Source organism: Muscardinus avellanarius (genome assembly GCF_963383645.1).
Source record: "Muscardinus avellanarius genome assembly, chromosome: 9".
NCBI lineage: Eukaryota > Metazoa > Chordata > Mammalia > Rodentia > Gliridae > Muscardinus > Muscardinus avellanarius.
In genome coordinates, this window is record NC_137795.1 from 13,840,183 (window position 1) to 13,860,765 (window position 20,583).

Consider the following 20,583-nt stretch of genomic DNA (forward strand, 5'->3'; position numbering starts at 1 on the left):
GGAAAATAAAGTTCTGTGTAGTTAGTGCAGTGTACCCAGAGCCACCTGCCCAATATAAGCAGCTGAGTGGGGATTTGTCCATCAGACTCTCAAGGGTAAAAGACACATTCTTTCTGCTTGGCCACACCTGGCAGGGATGCTGATGGGCATCTCTGTGCTAGCAACTTTTCTATTTCTCCAGATTTCTTCTTTATTATTCCAATGTACTCTGTTCATGAGACTTCTCTGACTAAGGACACCTAAATCATAAGATCAGAATCTGTCAAGCAGCTACAGATTGATTTTCTTCCTCCTATAGTAGAAAAATACATTTTCTCTTCCCCCATATAGATTTTGCAGTGAAGCTATGCAGGTAATAAATTACTGGCACATTCAGACCATCGGTGTTGACTTTGGGTGATACTCAGACTCTAGGTATGTTGTGTATGATTTTTCCAAAGATACAAATTAAAAGCACATTTGCTTTATTCTCAGTGCTAGTGTTTCATCATCCTATGTCATTTGAATCCTCTGACAGAAAACCATAGGTAAAATCATAGTGAGAGGAGAACATATAAAACATGGGAATTCTTATAAGCTTAATTTAATGTGTACTCCAGACTCATAGAGCAGAGAGAATGACTATGGAGCAATATGGTCACAGAATTAGCCAGACAAAATGGGTTAAGAGTACCTAGTTATTGTCCATGGCCAGACGTGGCATCAGAATCCCACTGGCACTGAGGGAAAGAAAATGCCATGTCTGGATAAGTATGAAACTATAGTCTCAAGACAGCATTTATGGGAACAGCAGAGCACATGGAGGAAAACTATTTTTCCTCTGCTTATGTTTCATGGGAAGACCTTCCTCCCACATTTCTGTCCTCTTGGGACATAATGCTGTATTTTTCCTTCTCAAGAAAGTGTGAAAGTGCGTGAAATTTCCTCTGTATTTTAATTCTTCCCCAAAGGAGAAAGTGTGACGACACCTTGGAGGATACTGACTTCCCACTTCTCCACATCCATTATCCATTGGACTCAGTATCCATTGGAGGATACTGAGTTCCCACTTCTCCACATGCTCGCCAGCATGTGTCGTCGTGTTTTTAATAATTGCCATTCTAATTTGAGTTAGGTGAAATCTCAGGGTAGTTTTGATTTGCATCTCTCCTTATAAAGAAAGAGAAAGTATTTCTGGTATAGTCATTTTCCCTGTTTCACCTCTTCTATTTACACTTCTCAATCTGCCTAAAGGCAACTGCCTACAAGCAATCTGACTACAAGCAACATGCCTCTATTTAAAAAAAAAATACTGCTTTCTTTTCTTATTTAGACTATTGAATAAAAAATCATGGAAGTCATGGTACTCAAGAAAGGTGGTTGATTGGTGTCTGCTGTGAATATCCTACTAATATCCTCCTCAACTTAAATACCCATATCACCACCAGCTTTAAGGAAATAGAAGGAACCATCTAACTGGCTTCATGATAAATAACATTTTCTACATTGACTTCATCACTGACAGTGATATTTTACTCCCTGTGATTGGTTTATGTCTCTAATTTTTCAATTTTTTTATTGGTGCATTGTAGTCATACATCTTAATGGGGTACAAGATGGTAGAGGCACACATGCACACATCACTCACTCAGCCCTTTCCCAGTTCCCCACCCATTCCCTCCCCCTCCTTCCTTCTCATGTTTGGCTTGTGATTGACTTTGATATGTCTGTAAATGTAAATCATGTGCACTAGGAATTTTCCTCATCCTCCTCCCCATGACCCTCACTTAGGCCTCCTTATTTGCTCATTTATGCTTTTTTTCCTTCAGCTAGAGTTTATCCTATGACGTTTTCTCCCTGTCTTCTGCCTATTAGGGAGAGCATCTGATTTCATAGTTTTTGTGACTAATCTCACTTAGCATAATATTCTCCTGTTCCATCCATTTCCCCACAAATGACATAGTTTTGTTCTTTGTGGCTGAAAAAATCCCATTGTGTTCATATCCACTGTTTTGTAATTCATTCCTCTGTTGATGGACATGCTGTGAATAGTGTGGTTTGATAGTTTGGTTTCCATTTTTTGGATAGATACCCAGAAGTAGTATTGCTGGATCATATGGTAGGTTGGTTCCCATTCTTCTGAGGATCCTCCATATATTTTTCCTAAGTGGTTGCACTAATTTGCAATCCCACCAACAATGTATTAGAGTTCCCACTTCTCCACATCCTTGCCAGAATGTGTCATTGTCGTGTTTTTAATAATTGCCATTCTAATTTGATTTAGGTGAAATCTCAGGGTAGTTTTGATTTGAATCTCTCCTTATAAAGAAAGAGAAAATATTTCAAGTATAGTCATCTAATGTCTTGTTGATTTTTAAATTATACAGAACAGAAGGGCAAGCTTTCTAAGAGGTAACCATGGACCTAAAACCAGGTTCACCAAGGCAGCAAGAGCTTTCCAGGACCTGGGAAATGTGAGTCTTTAAGCAAATCACAATGGACTGATGCTTGGGAGTGTGCTTATATGAATAAGCAGTGAGAATAGCACTTCCAGGCATCTCACTCTTTGAAAAACATGTCCTTCTCATTTGGTGATATCTTAAGGCTAAGCAATTGGAGACTAAGATGGCCCCATAACATGAACTGGAGGTAAAAAAATAATAATAAATTGGTGGACACTCCCAGGGGCCCATATCAGTAATCTTGTCGACTTACCATACATTCAGCAGTCAATGGATTATCTCCTTGTGGAAGTGCTGGAGACAATTCAAGGGATCTTGGCAGAAGGTCTCTTTTATCAAAGCCCATGATGATGAGCTGTCTCCTACCACTTTGTGATATGAAGGCCACATGAGTCTTATATATGTAAAGTTCAGTATCTGGCTCATAGTAAGTGAACATTAATTATAAACCACTGAGTCTCCTGCAAAAGAACGCTTGGGAAAAGCCCCATCAAGTGCTTCAGTGTAGACCTTATTCAAATAAAGATTCTTCAGGGGAAAAATGAGGAAAAATGCCCTCAACCTCCTTCTGCAAAGTAGGAATGATGGGCCTAAGCACTTTCAGAGAGGAGAGGCAAACTCCCTGTCCTCATTACATTTTGTAACCAATGGGTGAAGATGGGCAAAGTCAAAAGAGCAGGTTTTGGGGTTAGACAAGGATACAAACTCCAAATCACCTACTTAGTAATTAAAATCTGGTGTTTCTTCAGGTTTAGAGAAAATAAGAATAAGAATTTCACAAGATTCCTTCAATTAATAAATACAAAGCATTTTACACAAATGCCTGGTGTGCAGACTTTTACAGATGTTTGACAGTGAACATCACACCTGCAGCAGTTACTACAGATGCCATAATAGCATAGTGAACGCCAGCTTCATCTCCCAACCACCTTTTCACCCTCTCATTCTTCCATCTTTTGATTTTTCATTATTTCTTCCTTTCATGCTCCCATTTCTCCATCCTCCCATTTAGACATTCACCCATCCTCTGATCCCCTTATCTTCCAATTCTTTATCATCCATCTATCCTCCTACTGACCTTCCATGCCTCCCTTGTCTCTCTGTCTGGACTATATATTCTCCTATTCTTCCATTCTTTTATGCCTCATCAAGATCCTTGACTGGCCCTAAACAGGAACTTAACACTAAGGTTCTAGAACCATACATGTCTTCAAGGTGACCTGGTGAACACTGGGAGGGCTGAGCTTACAGGCAACAAAAATCTAAATCTAAGAGAGTTCTTGAAGCTCTATTTCCTATTTTCTATTTGCATTGTGAAATAATTCAGATCTATAACGAGAAAATCTATGTCAGGAGACACAATGGTCATTTACCACTGAATGGATTGGTTAGTTCAGTGACAAGTCTATTGATTGTGTTATAGTATGTAATTATACTATGTAACTATAATTTGCAGCTCATAATAAACTTAGGTGTTTATTCATAAGATCACTTATCATGAACATGGTCGGAAAATGCAAAACTTAAATATAGATGAATCCAACATGTTATTTCCAATGGGGATGTTTTTACATGATAGGATTTTAATTATTTTTATTAGCCATCATATCATTTTACTTTAGTATTCCATAATTTTTAAAATGTTTTCTTAAATACAAATATTCATTGTCTCTCAAAATGTTTTTATATAAAAATCTGAAGAGAAAACTGAAATGTAGGGGCTTCTATGAAATTCTGAGGCTAACACAGGGTATTGCCCAGGTTGAAGCCTTTGTACATGGAAAGGTTGAGTGTCTTCCATTAACACAAGGGTCATAGGTTGAGAGGATAAGAAAGGAGATATTCAAATAAAACAAGACCTTTCTAGGCTTCAGGTAGGTCTCTTTCCTGACATCTCAGCTAGTTATACAATTCAGAGCAATGTTACTGGATGTTATCTACTGTGATGCTTAGTTTTATTAGAATTTGGTGAGGCCACAGAATGTCCAGGTATTTGCTTGAACTCTTTCTGTGAAGGTGTTTCTGGATGTGATTAATGCTTAATCAGTATACTGAGGAAAGTCCATTATTCTCTCCACTGTCAATACACCTCACTTAATTCATTAAAGACCTAAGTAGAATAAAAGACTAATAAATATTTTATTTCTGTCTGCCTGATTATTCTTTTTTCCTGCCTTTATATTTGACATTGACCCAGAACATACACCATCGACTCACTTTAGTGGAGCTACACCACTGGTGCTCCTGAGTCTCTACCTTTCTGACTACACATCTTGAACTGCTAAGCCTCCATAATTGTGTGAACCCTTTTAATTCTTTATAGTAAACCCATCCTCTCTCTCTTCTCCTCTGTTTCTATTTTTCTGAATAACCCAAACTAAAATATCCACTATGCTACTTTCTACTGAAATCCTACTTTATCTTCCATCCCCTGTTTGGCCCCAGAATGTACTTTATGATAGTGACAAAATTTACATGACATTTTTAAACCTTCCCTCGTGTTTTTGGAGTGAATTTTCATGTGTAATCCCCTGAAAATTTCTTATAACAGGGCATTTATTTTTTCATCTTGATTTGCTGCAGGGAAAATCATGACTCAAAGAAACGAAGAACAGTGCTCTAGGTCATGTCTAGAGCTGGCTAGACAGACACCTTTCTAAGCCAGGCAGACACCTATGCCCCTGATTCTAGACCAGGCTCTTGAGAATAGCAGCCTCTGCATTTGATAATGAAAGGTGTGCCCGGGGATTGTGTCAATGCTGCAGTCTCCCCATGCTTCCTCGTCAAATTCTGCAACATTTCCGATTTAAAAAGACCCTTCCGAACATAGTCGGTTGAAATTAGCTGTTAAGGAACAGACATTTCAGAGGCTTTGCTTCAGAATGGACTTCATTTCAAAACAGTTTTTTATCTCCTCTGCTTTCTCCTCGTTGCCCATCACCTGTGATATGTTAGTAAAAGACTGAAGTTTAGTCATTTATATTTCAGGCATTGCCTTTAACAAAATAAACATTATACCAATGCATGCAGGCAACCACTATTTAAGTGAACTGTGAGAACTGCAGTACCTTTTTATTTTTTCTTTTTAGATTCTGTACCAGACGCTAAGCTGTTTCAGACCTAAAATCCCAAGACATATTTCTTATCAAATATTCTTTTCTCTTTATGTTTGCACGCACAAAATTCGGATGGATACATACACGCGCACACGCGCATGTTAAAGAATTATTACAAAATGAGCCTCAGAAACCAACAGAAAATTACCTTCCTTCTAAAGCTTCCTGCTTGTTCTTCCTTTCTCTCCCACAGAGAGAACCACTATCATACATTTTTCTTAATTATCCCTATTTTCTTTGTTCTTCTTCCCCACCAGCAATACACACATCTCTAAGTAATCTATTGCTTGCTTTTAGCAGGTTGGGACTTTTCCAAAAGAATCACATGGTGCCCACTTACTCTGTAACTTAGTTTTTTATTCAACTTGCTCAATAGATTCTTTTCCACCTGTGTCATATACGCAATTTTCCCTAGAAGAGAACAAATTATAGATTGATGAATAGTGGAATCACCCACTTAGAATTAAATGGACAATCTATATTTCTAGGAAAATTACCTAAGGAAAAAACTCCAATTATACTTGGTTGATAAAGCTCTTAACAAATTTCTGAGGGTGTGGGTCACCTTGGGCTCTGAAACCTTCATTCTTGTGTGTTGAAACCCTGCGTGCCATAACTCCAGTCTTGCGGAACCTCACATCACCCACCTGTGCTCTGTGTGAGCACCACTGTTCCCACAGCTTCCATATAGAAGCCGGACACCTCTGCAACCTTCTTGACATATGCCTAAGCCATAGAGTTCTCCAAAGAGAGAACAGGTAAGAGGTATATATGTAAACAGATGAGGGGGATTTTGTTTTACGTAAGGAGTGGGCTTATGTGATTGTGGAGGCAGGCAGGTGTAAGACCTGCTGTGGGAGCCTGCAGGCTGGAGACCCAGGAGAGCAGAGGGTGCAGGTGGAGTCTGAAGGCTGTGTGCCTGGGAATCTCCCCTTCCTCAGGGGAGGTCTATCTTTTTGTCCTATCAAGGCCTTTGACTGATTGGATCAGGCCACTCACAGAGGTATACCTGCTGACTCAGGGTCTACCTAAGTTAATCTTATTCTCCAACACCCTCTAAAATGAAACATAAAATCGGCCATCACATTGAAGCATAAATTTAGCTATCACATTGAAACATAAAATTAAGCATTTCTGTGGAATAGCAGAAGTGTGAATTAATTTTTTTTTATTTTTTGTTGGTACATTGTACTCATACATCTTAATGGGGTTCAAGGTGATAGAGGCATACATGCACACATCACATATTTAGCCCTTCCACAATTCCCTTCCTGTTCCTTCCCCCTCCCTCCTTTTCAGGGTTGATTTAGTGATTGACTTTGATATGTTTATGGTGAAGTTTTGAAATATCTAAATGAGGTTTTCATTTTCTGAAGGTACTACTCTCTGAATGCAGACCCCAGTGCTGAAGCTTCCCTCTGTCTCTGTGTCCTCTTACTGATGTTTTTTTTTTGGGGGGTGGGGGATGGTACTGGGGTTCCTGGAAGCCCTTCTACCTCCGGGCTACACTCCCAGACCTATTTTTTACATTTGTATTTGTAAACAGGGTCTCCTAAGTCAGCATGCGCGGCTGGCTTCGAACCTGCGCTATCCTCCTGTCTGCCTCCCAAGCGCGGGGATTACAAGTGTGCGCCACCACGCCCGGCTCTCTTACTGGTGTTTTGCAAATACTCTTAATACTGGCTGGAGACTACATTGTTGCTGTTTTTAATCTTTCTCTTTGGCTAAACTAGATAACTTCAGATCACACAATGGGACCATTCACTTGTGCAACCCCCAACTCCCAGGATGTGTAAAGCATAAGCAGAAGTCAGTGCTTTCTGGTTGCAAACCAAAATAGCCTTGATAAGTCACACTCATTACAACATTAATATGTAGCAGTACTCAATAGAAATAAGCTTTTTATTTTCGAAAAAGCATGGTAGAAGATGAGGTGTTTTCTTAGCTTTTCCTTCCTGGCATGAAGTTCTCAACTTTATGCATCTTGAAAGATTCTATCATTCTCAATCTGTCTGTGAATAACAGGGCTAGACTAGTTGATTCTATGAAATGCTTCTCTTTATAAAAAGGGCAGAGGATTTTCACACATGACTGAAAACAAAATCTCAGAGTTCTGTGCTTTGTTGTCCAGCTAGCTTTGGCAGAGATCCAGACCCTACCATGCGCCACAGTGTTCTTCCCAGAGAGCCCTCCTTACTATGTGGTTAGTGGTAACCAAACATATGAGACTTGTTCGCACTTGGTTTCTCTTCTCTCATGTTCTGCTCATCCCTCCTCAAAGAGGACCCAGCTCTTGGCTCTGGTCTGCTCCTGGTTTAAAGATCTTTTCAACTCACATCAGAAAGCCTACGGCCGGGCGTGGTGGCACACGCTTGTAATTCCAGCACTTGGGAGGTTGAGACAGGAGGATCACACAGGTTCGAAGACAGCCTCAGCTACTGAGTGATGCTCTCAGCAACTTAGTGAGGCCCTGTTTCCAAATAAAGTTTAAAAATAGGTCTGCGAGTACAGCCCAGAGTTAGGAAAGCCCTTGAGTTCCACCCACCCCCAATACCACACACACACACACACACACACACACACACACACACACACACACACACAGCCTTGCAGGGTTTACAGGCACATTTTAGAGAGCACACGTTGGGTATTAGTTCTTTCCAGAATCTAGTTCATTCTGTCTGCTACCACCTCTGCTGCCCCATCAGCTCTTCACAATTTACAGTGTGGTCTCTTTCCTTTTCTCCTGTAGCTTTCACTTCACATGTGAGAGTCAACATGTGGCCCTTGCTTTACTGAAACTGACTGATCTCATTTAGTATGAAGTCCTCCAGTTCCATCCATTTTCTTGAAACAACATAATCATCTTCCTCCTCCTCCTCCTCCTCCTCCTCCTCCTCCTCCTCCTCCTCCTCTTCTTTTCAGTACTTGGAATGGAACCCAGGGGCGTTCTACCTCCAAGCGACACTCCCAGCCTTATTTTTTTTATTCTTTGTTTTGAAACAGGGTCTCACTAAGTTGCAGAGGGCCTCACTAAATATGAGGCTGTTCGCGAATCACGATCCTCCAGTCTCAGCCTCCCAAATGCTGAGATTACAAGCATGTGCCACCATGCCCAGCGATTTTCTTCTTCCTTATGGCTGAGTTAAGCCATACTTTGTGTCCACACACCACATTTTCTTTATCCATTCACCTGTTGATGGACACTGAGGGTGGTTCCGTAACTTGGCTGTGGTGAATTGTGTTGCTATAAACATGGATATGCACAGACCAAGAGATGTGTGCACATATATATGTACGCGGTACTATGAACCTCACTTTGATATACAATGACAGCGTACCAGTGAAATATTAGTTAAACATGATTACAAGTCCAGGTTGAGCAAGTGGCGACTTCTCCCAGCGCACCCTGCGAGCAGATTTGTGCTTAAAATTCATTGACAACAGCACTCTCTTCACAGAAGTTTTTGATTTGTAGAGATGTTTCTACATTGGCTACAAGAACAATAAGAGGATTTTAAGATGCCTGGGGTATAGAGGACCATTACAGAAGTGTAAAAATAGGCACAATTTTTATGTGATGCAATTAATCCTGTGAGGTAAAGCAGTTTATCCTCTTGTGGATGAAGACAAAAGGCAGAGAAGAATGGTGTGGTGTACATCACAAAATACTCATATGCCCTCAACCCACAGCCAAATCCAGATCCTCAGAAAATTCAAGCATACAGTTCAAAAAGTGAGCAAGGTCTTACAGGTACTTATGACTAATGTGTGAGGCCATTCTTAATAAATACGAGGCAAGTAAAGAGACACATGATGAAGAATTGGGAGTCATCTGGAAATTATATAGTATTGGAAGATTCTTAGATGCTTCAATTAGGTCACTTGCAACATACAGAAACTAACCACAGGCTATGGAAAGGATTCTAAAAGATTATAAGAAAATATTTGCCTTCGGTCACACACCCAATGAATTAAAATGGGTGTTCAACTGTAAAAAAAAAAAAGAATAAAATTATTGAAGTTTGTAAATAAAACTGCAAAGTATTTTGGTGGTCACAAGTTTAGAAGTCAGTAGTCTTCGTGGACACCTAGAAAAGCCTAACTCAAATTAGTAAAAATTGAGATACATATATCCAGAGAGAAAATGGGGAGTGGGTGAGCTTTCTGATTTACTGTATTATGATGTGTGGATTTCTTTGGGCTTATTTTTTTTTTCAGCTTATTCAATGTGCAAGGTTTATATATTTTGCCAAATTTGGGGAGATCTCAAGGATTATTTTCTTTAAATATATATATTCTTAAATGCTACATTCATTTTCCTTTTCTTCTATGGCTTTAAGGCCCGATTATCAAATTTGCTATGAAATTGAGGTTCTAGTATCTAATTTTCCTATCTCTTATTTGATTAATAATTAAAGATGCAGCGGGTCCCATTTGCGTACAGATACACGCGGAAATCCATTATAGGTGGTATGGATGCCTTTATTCGTGGGGAGTCCACCGCCAGGGGGCCCGTGGGGGCCAGTGGGGAAGAGAGCATCTCTCTGTCTCTATCTGGCTTCTCTCTGCTTGAGCTTCTCTCTGATCTAGAGGCGTGGTCCCCTCTGGGAATCACAGGGCTCCGCCTCCTAGCTTCCGCCCCGCCCTCTGCGGGGCAGCGGCTCAACCTTTCATTTATCTCTGTTTTAACTGGATTCTATCTTCTTAGTTGCCTTCATTTATTCTTCTTTTTAATGAGATAATCCAATGAGCTTTTGTATTCTTTGATTTTGTTGTTCTTGTTCTAACATTTCCTGGATATAAGCCAAGCATGGTGGCACATGGTTGTAATACCAATACTTTGGAGGCTGAGACAGGAGGATCATGGTTCACGAACAGCCTCAGTTACTTAGTGAGGCTATTTGCAAGTCAGTGAGACCCTGTTTCAAAATAAAGAATAAAAAATAGGACTTGGGGTGTAGCTCAGAAGTAGAATGCCCCTGGGTTCCATCCCAAGTACAACAACAACAACAACAAATATATATATATATATGGATATAAAGAAAATATTTTGTGTATCTGTACAATATACTCCTGCATTAATATTACAAAACACTCAAATTCTGAAGTTTATAAACAACTTTTGATTGCAAACACCGTTTATGTTAAATGTACTCCATGGGTGTACTTTTTGTAATATTTGGCTAAACTATTTTTAATGGGCCTTTTCCATGTTTAGATGTGTTTTGATACACGATAATCCATTGCAATACAACTGCCTAACACAATCAGTGTGGTAACACATCAATACATTTGCAGCCCAGGAGTCACAGGCTAGCCCACGCAGGCTAGCCGTGCAACAGGCTACACCATAGGTTTCTGGAAGTACATGCTTTGATCACACAGTGATGAACTCCCCCTAATGACACATTTCTCAGAATGTATCCCAGTTGTGAAGTGACACCTGGCTTTGTGTCAGTTTCACAGCAAAAGGATTCTACCGCCCCAAATGCCAGTGGCTACATGGAACCATGCCAAGGAAGCCCCTCCATAAATTCTATTCTTACAGAAGGATTTTGAAGGGGGTGATTCCAAGCAAATGTTATGCATGGTGTTTGTGGAATGGAAAGGCGTTTTTTTATATTTATAAAGTTGAAAAAAAATTAACTTTTGAGTCTTTTGTAATACCACTTAGCTTAATATAGAAATACAGTGTACAGCTACATAAAATATTTTCTTACTCTATAAGCTTTTTCATTTAAGATAATTAAATATTTTTCATATATCAAATTTTTTTGTTGAAAATGAAGACAGAGTACACACATGTGCCTAGGCATACATAGGTTCAGAATCACTGTCCTCTGCTCCACAACATGTAAGAAACTCTCATCTCCTATGGCAACACCTTCTTCTGGTATTCCTCCTTTTGACTAAGGTACCAGTCTTCAGAAATATGCCCATGGAGCTGGGCGTGGTGGCGCACGCTTGTAATCCCAGCATTCAGGAGGTGGAGACCAGAGGATCACAGTTGGAGGGCAGCCTCAGCTACTTAGTGAGGCCCTCTGTAACTCAGTGGGACCCTGTTTAAAAGTAAAGAAAAAAAAAATAGGGCTGGGGCTGTAGCTCAAAGGTAGAATGTTCCTAGGTTCAATCCCCAGTACTACAAGAAAAAAAAAATATGCCTATGGGATTTTGCTTGATTTCTTTCCTTTTTTTTCTCATAGATTTTCACATAAACAGATGATATACTCCAGACTCTCACTTCTATCGATGAATTTTTTTTTTTTTTTTTTGCTGTGGGGGTGCGTGTTTTTCTGCTCTTTGAGGAGCTTATTGAAGTCAGTAAAAGCTCCCACTGACCTTCACCATGGGTTTTATTATATTCTTCTGCTACAGTTTTCTTTTATCTTACCTCTTCTTCAGCTCTGGATTTTCCTTCCATGGCATTCTAACTTACAAGACCACCCCTGCACACAGTCTGTCATTGGCTGACAGGTTATCACCTAGCATGTGGGTATGTAAATAAAGCAGGCATGAGCAAAAATAAACACATATGAAACAATACAAAACAAAAAGGGAACCTAGTGTGCTTGTTCCTCACGTTCTGATATCTAGAGTCTTCTCCCTTTATCTTTCAGAGTCTGTCACTGCTGCTTGGTGGGATTCATCCAGGGCTTTGGGTTGTAATAGCAGGAGAGGTAGGGCAGAGTGTGCTTGGCCAAATTGGCAACAACCTGATTTGCCCTGTTATTTCAATGAAAGCAATAAAAATTATATATGAGTTGGGTATTCTTGCATCAGACCAAGCTGTCACTGAATAGACAGTTTTAAGTGCCTGGGATTTGGCATGGTCTGGAGCCAGTTTCCATCCACATTTGCCAACTAGGTGAGTTCATCCTCCTTAATGAAAAGTAAGAGGGATTAACCCATAAAGAAAGGGGAAACCTTGGTCAGTCCACAGCTGTATTTTACAGACTCTGCCTCTCTTTGCAACCTCTTGACTCTATCTTTTGCTGCTCTAATACTAAAGAAAGTTCACTCTTCAAAGCCTTCCGGCTTGCAGGAACTCTCCTGATGGTTAAAGTCAAACACCTCTACCATCAACACCCTGAGCTATCTGAACTGTAGAACTACAGAATAATGGAGATCCTTCTAATCAACTTGTGTTTACTCCAACTTTGTTTCATTCTACAACTGTACTTTTCCTTATATGGATACATTTCATTTGCTTGACAGGTACATGGGGCTGGAGGGTGTTACATGAATAGCAATGGCATGGGATATCTCCATCCTCAGGAAAACACTGTTGGGTAGCTACAATCTAGAACTTCCTTTATTGACTTGTTAGGCAGTAGCTTTCTTACTTAAAATTGAACACAACCCTGTTTTAAGCTTTAATACTTCTTTCTGTAGGGTAAATTTCAATAGGCATTTTAGTGGTCACAGCTCAGAGCAAATATATGTGGGAGATCAAGCACTCTGGAGTTAGAATGATCTGGCTTCAAGTGATGTTTCAATTGAATTGATAGATAAAACAATTGAATTGATAGATGTAAGACATGTCAATTTGCTTTTCTGAGTTCCAGATTTATTATCTGCAAAATGGAGAGAATGAAACTTCACACATGAAATGACTGTGAGAATTAAAGAAAATAAATGTGTAAAAAAAAAAAAAACTGGGAGAGCTATATACCCTGTTATCAAAAACTTAATTGCTTATTTTCCCTTTAGAATCACACTGAGCTTCTATAAGTGGAGAAAACTCAAAGGATTATGTTTGTCTTAATGCTCTGTTCAGACACCAGTGTATCAAAGCATTTTCCTTCCATATGACATGTCCTTTTGGATCCAGATATGAGATTTTTCACTAATGTGTATTAAATTCATTGCGCGAGATCAAGCCTATTACTTACACCTTTGAAGGGCTTTCCAAATCCACGTAGAACAGTGCTTCATACTTTTTCCAACTCTTGCATAAAGAACAATTTGATCATGGTCTTCTGTTATCAAAAGTGACAATATATGTGTGAATGAGCTCAAAGTTGAAGCTGGGTCTTGGGTATCTTTTCACAAATCCTGTTGACTCTAGCTCAAAGATTGCTCCTGCTGTTTTTTATTATTATTATTATTATTATTGTTGTTGTTGTTGTTGTTGTTGTTGTTGTTTTTTGTACTGAGGATGGAATCCAGGGCATTCTACCTCCATGGTACACCCCAAGCCTTATATTTTATTTTTAAACAGGCTCTCACTGAGTTGCAGAGGTCCTAAGTAGCTGAGGCTGTCCTTACATCACAATCCTCCTGTCCCAGCATCCCAAGTACTGGGATTACAAGCGTGCTCTACCACACCTGGCTCTTTATATTCTGACTTATATACACAGCAACACAAATTCAAACAATATGTAATCTTTACACAGAAATATCTGTCTAATGACAGGTGATGGTTGTGCACTAGCAAATTTAAATCCTAGATTTGTGTTACTATATAAACAACAGCCCCTCTAAACATTCATATTCTAGTCTCCTGGACTCTGAATAAGTTAGGTAAAAGAATCTCTGTTGATGGGATTAAGGATCTTGAGATGGAAAGGTTATTCTGGATATCTGGGTGGGCAAAAGAACTTTTTAGGTGACAAAGGACAGCAGAGAGGGGGGAGGGAGAGAGAGAGAAGGGGAGAGAGAAGAGGGAGAGAGAGAGCTGAAAACACCCTACTGCTTTCTTTAAAGAGATCAAGAGCTCAGGCATACAAGTGGTCTCCAGAGGCAGGAAAAGCCAGAGTGTGAATTCTTCCCGGAGACCTGCAGGAGGAACATAGCCATATGACTCCACCATTCTTAGACTTCTGACCTCCAGAATTTCAGGGTCAGAAGCTTAGCATTCTGAAGGTTTGCTTGAAGCTCCTGGGTTTGTAATAATTTGTTACAACAGTGAAAGAAAATGAACGCCTTATATTTAGAAAAGACTCATTCCCCAGGATCTGATTTTGATGGGAAAGATTCCTCTATGGCTTACCTATGGTTTTAGTTGCTGTCGCAAACCTGACCATGCATCAGTCCTCTGTCAGGTGCTTTAAACAGATGGTTGAATTTAATTTCTATAGTAAATCTATATGCCAACATAATTAATACAAGTTTAAATACAAGGAACCCAGGGTATACAAGAATCTGGGACTGCCCAGTTCTGTGAACCTGGGAGGACCCTGAAATGCTCCGCCCTGGCTCGACCCTCCCGCTGGTTCTCCGCATATCAGATGTTGAAAAGAGGTTCCTAAAGAAACCTTATAGAGTTGTGTTTCCTCTACCAAGTGTTGTAAAAATCATCACTAGGTTCAACGGCAGAACTTGAAGATTTTACCATTTTACCATGCCTTAACAATGGAGTTTTCTCCACTGGAAAAAAATTATAACCTGACACAAGATAAACCAGAAAATATCATTCACCTTACTTCTTTTTCAACTTGAGATGTATATGTATTTCACAAAGGTCTGTTATTACTTTTTTTTTTTTTTTTGCAGTACTGGGGATGGAATCCAGGGACATTCTACCTCCAAGCTACACCCCAGCCCTATTTTTTATTCTTTATTTTGTAACAGGGTCTCACTGAGTTGTAAAGGACCTCATTAAGTAGCTGAGGCTGGCTGTGAACTGTGATCCTCCTGTCTCTGCCTCCCAAATTCTGGGATTACAAGTGTGTGCCGCCACGCCCAGCTGTTATTACATTTAATTGAGAAAAATATGTAGAAATATTACATTTTATGAAACCCTTTACATATTTCCTTCATGATCACTATAATGTAAGGTATCATTAGCAGTACTTTAATCCCATATTTTCAGACTGCCTGAATTCACAAATATTACATAGCAATGATAAAGACAGCAATATTCATGTATCCTAATTATCCATATTGGAAAATTAGCACTACTTTGGAATTAATGAAATGCTGAATTGCCAATTAAGGAGTGTTAAACTCAGCTAAGGAGCATTGCTTATGAGTTCAGTAGTTCCCCAGTGAGCTCAGGAGATTTAACTGAAATAGATACTAATGTTACCCAGAGAACTGTCAGTTTTCCCTGAGATGTTTTGTTAAAATCATGAGTTCACCTAACTACAGCCATTCTCCCTCTGTCAGCTTCAACCTACAAATATCACGTGCTCACAACACTTGATAAGCATTCAGTGTGGATTTCAGCTGATTGTTTTTTTTTAATGTTTATTTATTTATTACTGGAGATTTAATTCAGGAGCATTCTACTGCTGAGCTACACTCCTAATTCAAATTAATTTTTGATTCTGAAATACAGTCTTGCTAAGTTCCTTAGAGCCTCGCTAAGTAGCCGAGGCTGTCCTCAAACTGGTGATCTTCCTGTCTCAGCCTCCCAAGCACTGAGATCACAGGTGTATGACACTACGCCCATCTTCTTTTTATTTTTGAACAGAAATAAACCATAAACCTCTGACCAGGTGATGATAAGCCTTGAATGACCGGCAATCCCCTCCTGGGGGACTGAAGATTATTCTCTTTGTAGCTTTGCTCTTTTTGGCAAAAGCAACAGCCTGTATGTAACTGGAAACACAGGTGGCAGATAGCTCAGTGGTCAGGTCAGCTTGTATGAGAGGATGGCCATGGGAATGAACACTACTACATCAGAAGGGAGGGACACATGGACTGGAGAAGCAGCTGGACTTGTTTAATGTTTATCTGGTGGTGTCTCCTGTGTGTGTGTGATACTGAGGATTGAACCCAGAAACCTTCTACCTCTGCGCCACACCTCCAGCCCTTTATATAAATTTTTGTTTGAAAACAGGGTCTTGCTGGGTTGCTTAGAGTTTTGCTAAGTTGCTGGTCTTGAAACTTCTAGCCTCCTCCTGTCTTAGCCTCCCAAGTACTGAGATGATAAATGTGTGCCACCACGCCCAACTGGTGTCTACCCTTTAAGAGCATGAATCCAATCCTGAATTTCTCATCCACCTAAACCACATCTAAACTCAATTCTTTTCCAAAGGCTCTATTTCCCTAACTATCCCCACACAGTGAGTCAAGGTTTCAACATGGATTTGAGGGGGACACAATTTGGCCCACATTACTTAGCTAAAAAAAAGTAATTTCAAGTTTTCTCATGCCTTGTGTTATTTAGTCTCTTGGTAAATATTTAATTTTTCATCAGAGCGAGGCACTGGGTTGGGGTCAGAAGGTACCAGTGTGTGTGTGTTGGGGGGGCTGGTCATCATGTGCAACCCCAAGACAGTACCACAGGGCACAGACTGACCAATTAAGATTTATGAAGTAAACTATTTTATTTTATTTATTTATTTTTATTTTTTTATTTTTATTTTTGGTTGTACTAGGGGTGAAACCCAGAGGCTTTCTACCTCCAGGCTATACTCCCAGACCCTTTTTAAAAATATTTTATTTGGAAACAGGGTCTCACTAAGTTGCTGAGAGCCTCACTAAGTAGCTGAGGCTGGCTTCGAACCCGTGCGATCCTCCTGTCTCAGCCTCCCAAGCGCGGGGATTACAAGCATGCGCCACCATGCCCGGCTGAAGTAAACTATTTTAGAGGAGATAATTTATAGACATACCTTCCAGAGATTTTTATCCATAGACCTGTTTTTTAAGACATTAGAGCAAAGAATGTGACATATGTGTAGAAATGTGTAGAAAGATGCAGACTCCATTATTCAAATGAGCTTCTAATTTAGATGGACAGATTATTCACCACAAATATAAAACATTAATTTGTTGAACACCTCCTGTATGGCAGGCTTTAAAGACAGCACAGAATAACTGCCCTGGCCAGAACTTTTAACTTCAAACTTAAGCTCTTCATTTACCATCAAACAGTGGAAAAAAAATATTCATGAGCTATGAGAGATACACATTCTCTCCCACCGGCTGGAATCCAAGTAGCCCAGTGTTATTGTTGGAGCCATTCAAAGCCACCAGGGAGCCAAGACAGCAGTCATAGCATCCTTCCCATCCCCTTTGGAAGCGGTTTTCCTAAATAGCATCCCTGACTCACATTTAGGCACATCAAGAAGCCACTCATAGACAATGTTCTGTCCTCTTCCTAAGAGCCTATGGGAAATTTTCTATTTTTTTTTTTTTTGTCTAAGTACCAGGAAGCTGTTCTTTTTTAGTACAAATAATTTGCTTTGATTTTTAAAGTCATTAAATTACAATTATATTTCCATCCTTGCTTTTGCTAGGTTTGCTGGCCGTATTTAGGAATATTTTAGGATATTGCCATATGCATCTTTTTGTGTTGTGTGTTGACTTTATATAACATTTATAATGTTTGTGCCGGGAGAATTCCTCCTGGACTGACAGGAAGGAAGGAAGGGGTGGTGCAGTCCACCCCAGTGCACGCACAGGGCAGGCGTTCCTAAGGCTGCATCTTCTATCTGCTTGGTTTCATCGCTGCACATTGGCATCTGGGCTGTAGTTCTCCTCTTGCGTGTGGGATGGTTTCAGTCTCTCGTGAGTATGAGAAGGCTCATGGCCAGAGGGTGTGCTCCCGTTGAAATCAATGCAAGCACCCTTTCTGCAGACTTCTCAAGTCTCTGGCCAAGCTGCATCAACATGCTTTTTCCCTAATCTAATACCAGCAATAAGAAAAAGGCACTCGATGATCAACCTTGGCTTAAACTTAGCAGTATTCCTTCCCCTGCTCTGGAGGTCCACGCTTTCACACATGATTAGTGGAGGATGCAAATGAAACACATTTTTTTCTGTTAGTAAAGAAGAAATGTAGATTTCTGATAAACATATACTTAAGTACTTCCTGTTCTGCCTTACCTGTGCTTTAAATTGCTTTTGCTGCTCCACTTCTTCCCTTGATGCAATACTATTATCTCTAAGATCTCATGCAAATGACCCAAGCACTTTTTTCTAAGCAAAGTGGATACATAATCAAATAAACAAATATTACATAAAAATACACCTATACATTTACATGTATTTGCATTTGGTAATGAATCTATAGAGTTTAAAAAAGGCAAAACAAAAAGGGTATAGGGCTGAGCCTCCAAAAGGTAAAACGAACTTTATTTGGAAACAGGGTCTCACTGCGTGGCAAAGGGCTTCACTAAGTTCCTGAGACTAGTTTTGAACCTTCCATCTTCCCATTTCAGCTTCCAAAATACTGGGATTACATGTATGCACCACCGTGCCGGGTTCCAACAGACTTTTTTTGCTGAATCAAAGCAGACATCGAACAGAGAAGGGGGTCTTCTATTAGTGGTGTGGGGGACTCTAAAAGGTGTGCATTTGAAATTGCGGGGAAATGAGGTAAGAAAGGCATTCCTGGGCAGCCCCATTAGTTTAAGGTAAGACATACGATTGTATCTGAGGAATCCTGATGAAGGAACCCAAGAGGGCGTTACCTGCACTTACACAAGCATCTTGAAGTTCAAAACCATTCTCTCATTTTTTCTGTTCAATCCTGCTGAGAGATACACAATTGATCTACGAAGAAACTGCTGCTCTGCAAATATCTCAGCTTTATTGTACATAAACCAGCTATGGAGAGCCCAAGTTCTCTGAGAAGTGATTTATTTAACTGTTGTCATGTATTCAAAGCCCCAAAGATTCAAACTGAAAATCTGTAATTCACTATCCATAAAGGCTTCAGTGGCATGGGAGGACTTTGGACTGGAGTATGCGGTATGGAGGTGGGGCTCATCACTTAGTAGATTATTCAGAGAAGATGCTTCGCAGTGCATTGCTTATCTGATTCACCTGATAGCTCACCTGTGCATCTGTTCATATAGTACACACTAAAGAAGCACAGCTTTTTCAGATACTGCGTGCCATGGTGAGGGGCTATCTAAGGATGCGCCGACCCCACAGATCCTGTTAGTCATTTCTTGTCTTCCAGAGCCTCAGGGCCATCTGAGTTTGATCCATATGATTACAGATGACAGGACAAAGCTGCTTTGTCTTTTATTGGGAAGCACATGGTAAGAAAAGAAATGGAGAGCTGATACTCTACATTTGCTGTGTGGCACTCTGTCAGAAAGTGACTTATACGTTAGCACATTATTCGTACAACATTCTATGAGTAGATGTTATCCCCTTACTTGTCTGTGTAGACAATCAGAGTTCAGGGAGCTCAATTAATTACTTAGCCCAAATTTGCATTCATTTGAAGAAAACGTATTAACATGCATTTTATAATAAGTGAAATAAGGCTAGGCACTACTTTATGCAATAGATTTATTGGCTTTTCTTAAACAAGATGAGGTTAATTTGAAAGATTAAAAAGATTGCTCCAGGCATGATGACACACTCCTGTAATCCCAGGAGGATCACAGGTTCAAAGCCAATCTCAGTGAGACTCTATTTTACAGGGGAAGAAAAGAAAATAATAAAAAGAGCTGGGGTATAGCTTGGAGGCAGAATTTCCCTGGGCTCAATCCCCAGTTTAAAACAAAGCAAAATGATTGAATGTGAGAAAGGGAACTGTAAATAAGAAGAGCAAGCATTCTAAGGGGTAAAGGAAGTCTTGAAGTGAGACTCGAAGCAAAGAATATACTGTTTTTCTCAGGCCACAAGGCCTGCTGAAAGGATGATCTGGGCCATGGGAGAAGAAATGGAGAGGGCAGAAAACGAATTCCCAAAGCCATGGGAAGAATGAAGCGGAGTGTCCTGGAAGGTGCTGACTTCCAGGGAAGCTGCTGCCTGGCTTTTTATGGATGCATCCCCCGGCCTATTTCCCCATCTGTGAGCCGGAGGCAGTGAGCAATCTCACAAAATAAGAGCCTTCATGTCTTTGGTATCAGATTGAATAGTCTCAAAGGTTGTATTAGAAACACTACTAGGTAGTTATAACAAATGTCACAGAGGCTGGTCAGATTTCATGAAAGTTCCCCCAAATTGCTAACTTGAGAGCAGAATAGCTACTTAGGAAGGGATGGAGATAGCTCCATAATGCTTGTTTCAGTTCATCTTTCTTCACCGGAAACTTAAATTCTACCTTCAACTTCAGACAGACGATGGAGATATGGGACTTCCTCAGTTTTATTTCTTGCTCAAAATGGTGC